Consider the following 6,537-nt stretch of genomic DNA (forward strand, 5'->3'; position numbering starts at 1 on the left):
ATTCGGTCTAATAAACCCTTTATTTAGAAATCTTCAATCTACTTCTTTAACTCAGTTAATTCTGATGGTGACATTCCATATAGAGCCTTTGATATTGGTTTGGTTCCAAAAACCAAATTAATAAAGAACTTTACTTCCCTTTTAAGAGGTAATACCGTCATTTCATAAAAAAAATACCTTTGCGAACTTACTCACTATCCCAATCTTCTCAATTCCACCATCATGCATGGTACTAGAAGCAAACAATACCATATACACCTCACAACCCTGCCAAATCAACTTCTCCACACTTACTATCGACAAGAACTTAGGCTGTTCGGAAGAATCCACTGTTGTAAATAACACTGATAGTAAAACCACCTTTCTAGCACAATCAAATATAGCAATATTTGTTGCTAGCCAATCCATATTAATAACCATATCTATTCTTTTCATAGGAATACAAATCAGATTGATCTTGGAAATTCAATCCTCAAATTAAATCTCTACACCTTGACAAGCTCTACTTATGATACTAGACAATCCAGAAGGCATCATTACTTTAATAAATACAGGTAATTCTTGCAAAGACAAGCTCAGTCTATCTACACACTCCTCAAACATAAAGGAATGAGTGGCACCATAATCAAACAATGCCTCTAATAGGTGACCACAAATAAAAATCATACCTTTGATTAGGTTCGAAGATGCTTTGGCCTCTTCTTGCGTGACTGCAAACACCCAACTAGGAATAGTGATATGCTACTCAATCCCTTCAACTCTGCCCTCCGGGCACTACCATGCTATATGTCTTGACTTACCATATTTGAAGTAAGCCCAACATTTAAGTTAGCACTGAGGCAACCTCTAACACTTAAGTTGGCATTGGAACATTCGACGCTTACCTCAAAGACTGTAGAGGCCCAATTCTCATACCCCTACTTCTTTACATTGATCCCCTCTGCATAGATCGAGATTGAGACCCTCTAATAAAACCTCTCCTTCCTGAGGAATTAAAATTGTTAATACTAAATCTAGGCCTCTTCATAATTTCACCTATCGAACCCAAAGGGGATGAGAATCTCCCTATACTACCTCACCTCCTCTCAACATCTACCTCTCTCACACACCTAGCTTCTACTCTCAACTTATGGCACATCTCCTTATAAGTTGTCACATCAAGAAATGTGATCTATTCCTAGTACTCAGTTCTCATCTTTTTTAGCAGTCGCTTTACCTTCTACTTAGTGTTATTACTGTGTTAGAGGTATATGGAATAGGCTAACACGGCATTAAATCTTCTTCTAAACACTTCTTCATTAAGGTCTCCTACCTAAATGCATGAAATTCCTCCTCCTTCTCTATTATAAAGGAAATTCGAAAGTACTGATCAAAGATTACCTTTTTGAATTCATCCCAACTTAATCGAACACTACCGGTCAACCTTACAAACTTCGCCACCTATTAGCAATACTAACTAGCTGCACAATGGCTAAGATAACCTTCTACTCAGGAGTACAAATCACCACCTCAAAGATCGTATCCAATCACTCGATCCATAGCTTTGCTTCTCCCTTTCTCATACTCCCATCAAAAGTTGGCATGTTAAACTAAACGAAAGCTTTCCAAGCATAATCAATTAATGGATCAATGCCAACAACTTCTTGCCTGCTATGCAAACCCTAAGATGGTCCAAGTCTTTGTGCATCCTTATGTACTAGAATATCTTGAGCCTCAACTCTCTCTTCTTGTTCTCTATCTCTTAAGATCATATTATGATCCCTAACTATTTGCCTTATATCTACCACCATATCTTTAAACTCCTCAAGTAGCTCATAATGTTCATCCCTTTGCAGCTGAATTGATTAAACTTTTAGCTCCCGTTCCTTCGCAACTTCTCATCTAAACACAGCACTTCTAGCACGAGTACCTCTCCTCGTACTATACTATTTTGTCCCCTCCTAAGGACGAAAAGGAAAAACATAAAGGACATCAAGGAAAGAGTCGTGTAATGAATAATTGTAAGTTGACATATCTAATGAATGCATCAAACAATCTCAACAATGAAGTCTCAAAACTCAAGAAACTAATACTAAAATGTAACCTTTCCTAATATTCACTCAATATTAGGAAGGGTTAACTAAATCACCATACACACTATAATAAACAGTAAACAATTACTTTGTTTGAAAAGCTTAGGCCTCAAACTTGTTTTGCAAAACTATTGAAACCATAAAAAATTTGAGTAATACATAGCAGAAGCAAATCACATGCATTCATAGCACTAATTGCATGCCTTTCAAATTACACAATCAGGCCAGATTAAGGGCCATACGTCGTGGCATGCAATACATGTGCTGCGGCATACGGCACAGATCCGCACGCCTGATCTTTTGTGTGATGCACCATGGCATGAGACACCATACGAGTGACACAACAATCTAAATTTTTTGCTATCATTTGACAGAGAAAATAATGAATTTTCAGCATACGCAGTTTTCACATACAACGCCTAATCGGAGTGATTCAAGCTCCCATATGAAACTTATCTCATAAGCTAGCTAATGAGATAAGTTTGGACACTATCTAATAGTTCAATTAAAATTTAGATACCTGAATGCAAAAAATTACTTTTTAAAATAATTTTACGCATCCAAGTGTTTAAATCCATCCCATTATCTCATTAGACCGCACAAGGCTTTGAACTAAGTCTAAAATGATCTATTACACCTGATTGACCACAATATATCACATATATACACTTATATCAAATCCAGTCATTCCATAGCCCATTTTCACATTTTACAAAATTACACCCTTAACATAAATTGGCCTACTTGGCCCTTTTCTCACCACATGTCAACACAAATTCTTTACTTTACACATTTACATCATATTTGCTACTCAATCTTAGCCCCAAATTACTCATTTCATCATAATTTCATACATGAGTTAAGATTCACCAAAACTCACTACTTTTCCACAAAACACAACTCATACATGCATGCAATCTCCTATAGCAACTTATCTACATATATACATACATTCTTGGTTCATTACACAATACTCTGAGTTCACACGACTTCAACAACTCTAAGTCAGTCCTAACTCTTTTCCCTTGCCCTGATTGTAACCTTCTCCCATATCCTCCAAAAACAGGAAAAGATTAATAAAATCACCACATCAATCACAACAATCAATAATCAAATTTTTGTTCGAAAAGCTTTGGTCAAAGACTTGTTTGTAAAATCATCAAAATCACACTAAGTTTAAGTAATACAAAGCGGAAGTAGATCACGTGCATTTATAGCACCAAATGCATGCATCTTAAATTAAACAATCATGTTGAAAAATGGGTCATACACTATAGCATGCAATACGTGTGCCGCGGTAGGTGGCACAAAGCAACATGCCTAAACTTTCTATGACATGCGCCACGACGTGCTAGTCTGAAATTTCTGCTTTCATTTTAACAGCAAAATGATAAACTTTTAACGTGTGCCATTTCCACACATAATGTCCAATCAGAGTGATTTAAGCACCTACATGAAGCTTATCTTATAAGTTAGCTAATGAGATAAGTTTGGACACAATCTAACGGTCCGATCAAAATTTAGACACTCGGGTTGCAAAAAGTTACTTTTTCTGAAAATTTTCATACACCCAAGCACTCAAATCGATCCCTATCTCTCATTAAACCACACATGGCCTTGAATTAAGTCCAAAAGGACCTAATACACCTAATTGACCACAATATAACATATATATACACATATATCAAAATTTAACCCCTCAAGGACCATTTTCTATATTTCTCAACTTTTTATAATTTAACACATTTTAGCACAACTTAGCATACTTGGCCTTTTTTCTCATCACATATGCACACATATCATATTTACTATTCAATATTAGCCCCAAATTACTCATTTCATCATAATTTCACACATGGGCTAACACTCACCATAAATCTCTATACTTTCAATCAAAAACCCATTTCAAAACATGTATGCAAACTCCTATGGCAACTTATCTATACATATACACACAAGTTATTGGTTCATTACATAAAACTCTGAGCTCACATGGCTTCAACAGGTCTAAGCTAGTCTTGACTCTTTTCCCTTGCCCTGATCACTTCTTTATCCTATAAAAATGTAACCACAGGGGTGAGATGAAAATTTGAGTAACAGAATAACTTACTTTTATTTACTATCACATGCAATATATGAAAGTAAAGCATATGTGCCGTTAAACATAACATATATCATGAGTTTCAATTAAATCACATCAATGTTTTACATTTCACCTTTCTGCACTACTCTTCACTACTTTACTAGTAGAAGCATGATCTCTACTGTCCAAACCTCTAAATCACCCTAACTTAAAACTATAGGTTCGCCTTATACCAATATACAATCTCATTAGCCTTGAGCTCACCTTTAATGGTAGAATCACCCAACCAAAGTGTTCTATCTCACTTTCAAACTATAGTTTCCCCTAGTACATATAATGGGACATTATTGACTCCAAAACCATATCACGCAAACACTAAGGAGTCCCAAATCTCTAACATCACACCTTAATAGGCACTAAAGAGATCATCTTCAATACCACACCTCAAAAGGCACTAAGGAGGTATATAATTCTTTAACACCGCACTCATCGGGCACTAAAGAGAATATGCCATATAGTCTTATCACCACCTCTCTACTCCGGTGAACTTCACCCCTATCATCATACTTTTCGAACCAATATCAAGTTCTCAATCACTACTTTATCTATTTTCTCACAAAAAACATATATACATATTTACATACCATTTGAAATCACATATTTCAATACTTTTATTCGATCAAAAGCTATTTTATGCAACATTCAGAAAATGCCATAAATTATGCTTAATCAAAAACCATTTCATGTACTACATACCATACTCACACACAATTACAATGAATAGTCAAATAAAGGAAGTTATTCGATTACCTCAACCCTTCTGTCGCTAGAAAGGTTACCCGTTGATTTCAACCACTACTATAGCTTATCACAAGCTTCCTTTCTCAACTTATGCACTCGATATGCCAATTTGAATACATTTAGCATAATTTAGTCATTTAGTCTAATGTGATCAAAAACACATATTTACTACTTATAGTTATATTCAACCGTATATCCTTTTTTATTTATCCATTCTAGATCTATTACTACTCGATTACCACTTTATACCACCTCAACAGGTCTCATTTAACTCAAACACTATTTTCACCCTAAAATCTCTTTAAATTAGAGCCAAATTGAGCCTACAGGTTTAAAGCTCTATCGTTCAGCTCTAAACCAATCACAAAGCTATAATTTAACTCTCGAGAACCTTTTATTAATATTAGGCAAGAATCAAACCCTTAAAATTTCACCGACTCAATTTCTCTACAACTCATATTCAGAGAAATTTAGGTAGAATAAAAGATAAGAGTTATACTAGCTTACCTACTAAGTTACTTATTAGAAGCACCTTCCACGGCTGTAAAATCTCTTGTCCTAGCACACCCTTCATTTTTCTCTTCTCCCTTTCGTGTGTTTCAAATTTATTCCTTCTGAAATTCATGAAATTTCACAACTTAAGAAATTACTTTCTGGTCTATGCACCGTGGCACATGCAGCACAAGCTGCATTTAAGATATAACACTAATCATTGCTTTGTCCTATAAAAATGTAACCATGGGGGTGAGATAATAATCTCAGTAATGGAATAACTCACTCCTATTGACCATTACATGTAACTATATAAAAGTAAAGCATAATATATCCTTTATCATAACATAATCAAATGTTTCATTTCAAATTTCACTTATATCAATCATTCAATCACTTTTACACTTTCACTGCTTTTCTCCACTTTTCCACTAATACAGCATGTAGCATGATCACTACTGATCAAACCTTCAAATCACCTCAACTCAAAACCATAGGCTCACCTTAGAGCAATATACAATCTTATTGGCCTTAAGCTCACCTTTAGCGATAGAATCACTCAGCCAAAGGTGTTCTATCTTACTTTCAGAATATGGTTTCTCTCAATACATGCAATGGGATGTCATTGACTCCAACACTATATCACATAGACACTAAGGAGTCTAAATCTCTAACACCACACCTCAATAGACACTAAGGAGATCATCTCTAACATCATACCTCAAAAGGCACTAAGGAGGTATAATTCTCCAACAACGCACCCTGTTGGGCACTAAAGAGAATGCGCCATATAGTTTTATCACCATACTCCATACGGGTAAACTCCCACCCTATAATCACATTTTTTGAACCATTCACAAGTTCCTAATCACCACTTTACATGTTTTCTCATGCATAACATATATATATATATATATATATATTTACATACCATATAAAATCATATATTTTAATATTTTTATTTGATTAAAAGTCATTTCATGCAATATTCTCAAGATGCCATAAATCATGCTTAGTTGAAAACCATTTCATACACTACATAGCAAACTCACACACAGTTATACTAAATAATCAAACAGAGGAAGTTAT

Source organism: Prosopis cineraria, unplaced genomic scaffold (genome assembly GCF_029017545.1).
Source record: "Prosopis cineraria cultivar Desert tree isolate PC_DT_omini unplaced genomic scaffold, ASM2901754v1 PC3, whole genome shotgun sequence".
In the NCBI taxonomy this organism is placed as follows: Eukaryota; Viridiplantae; Streptophyta; class Magnoliopsida; order Fabales; family Fabaceae; genus Prosopis; species Prosopis cineraria.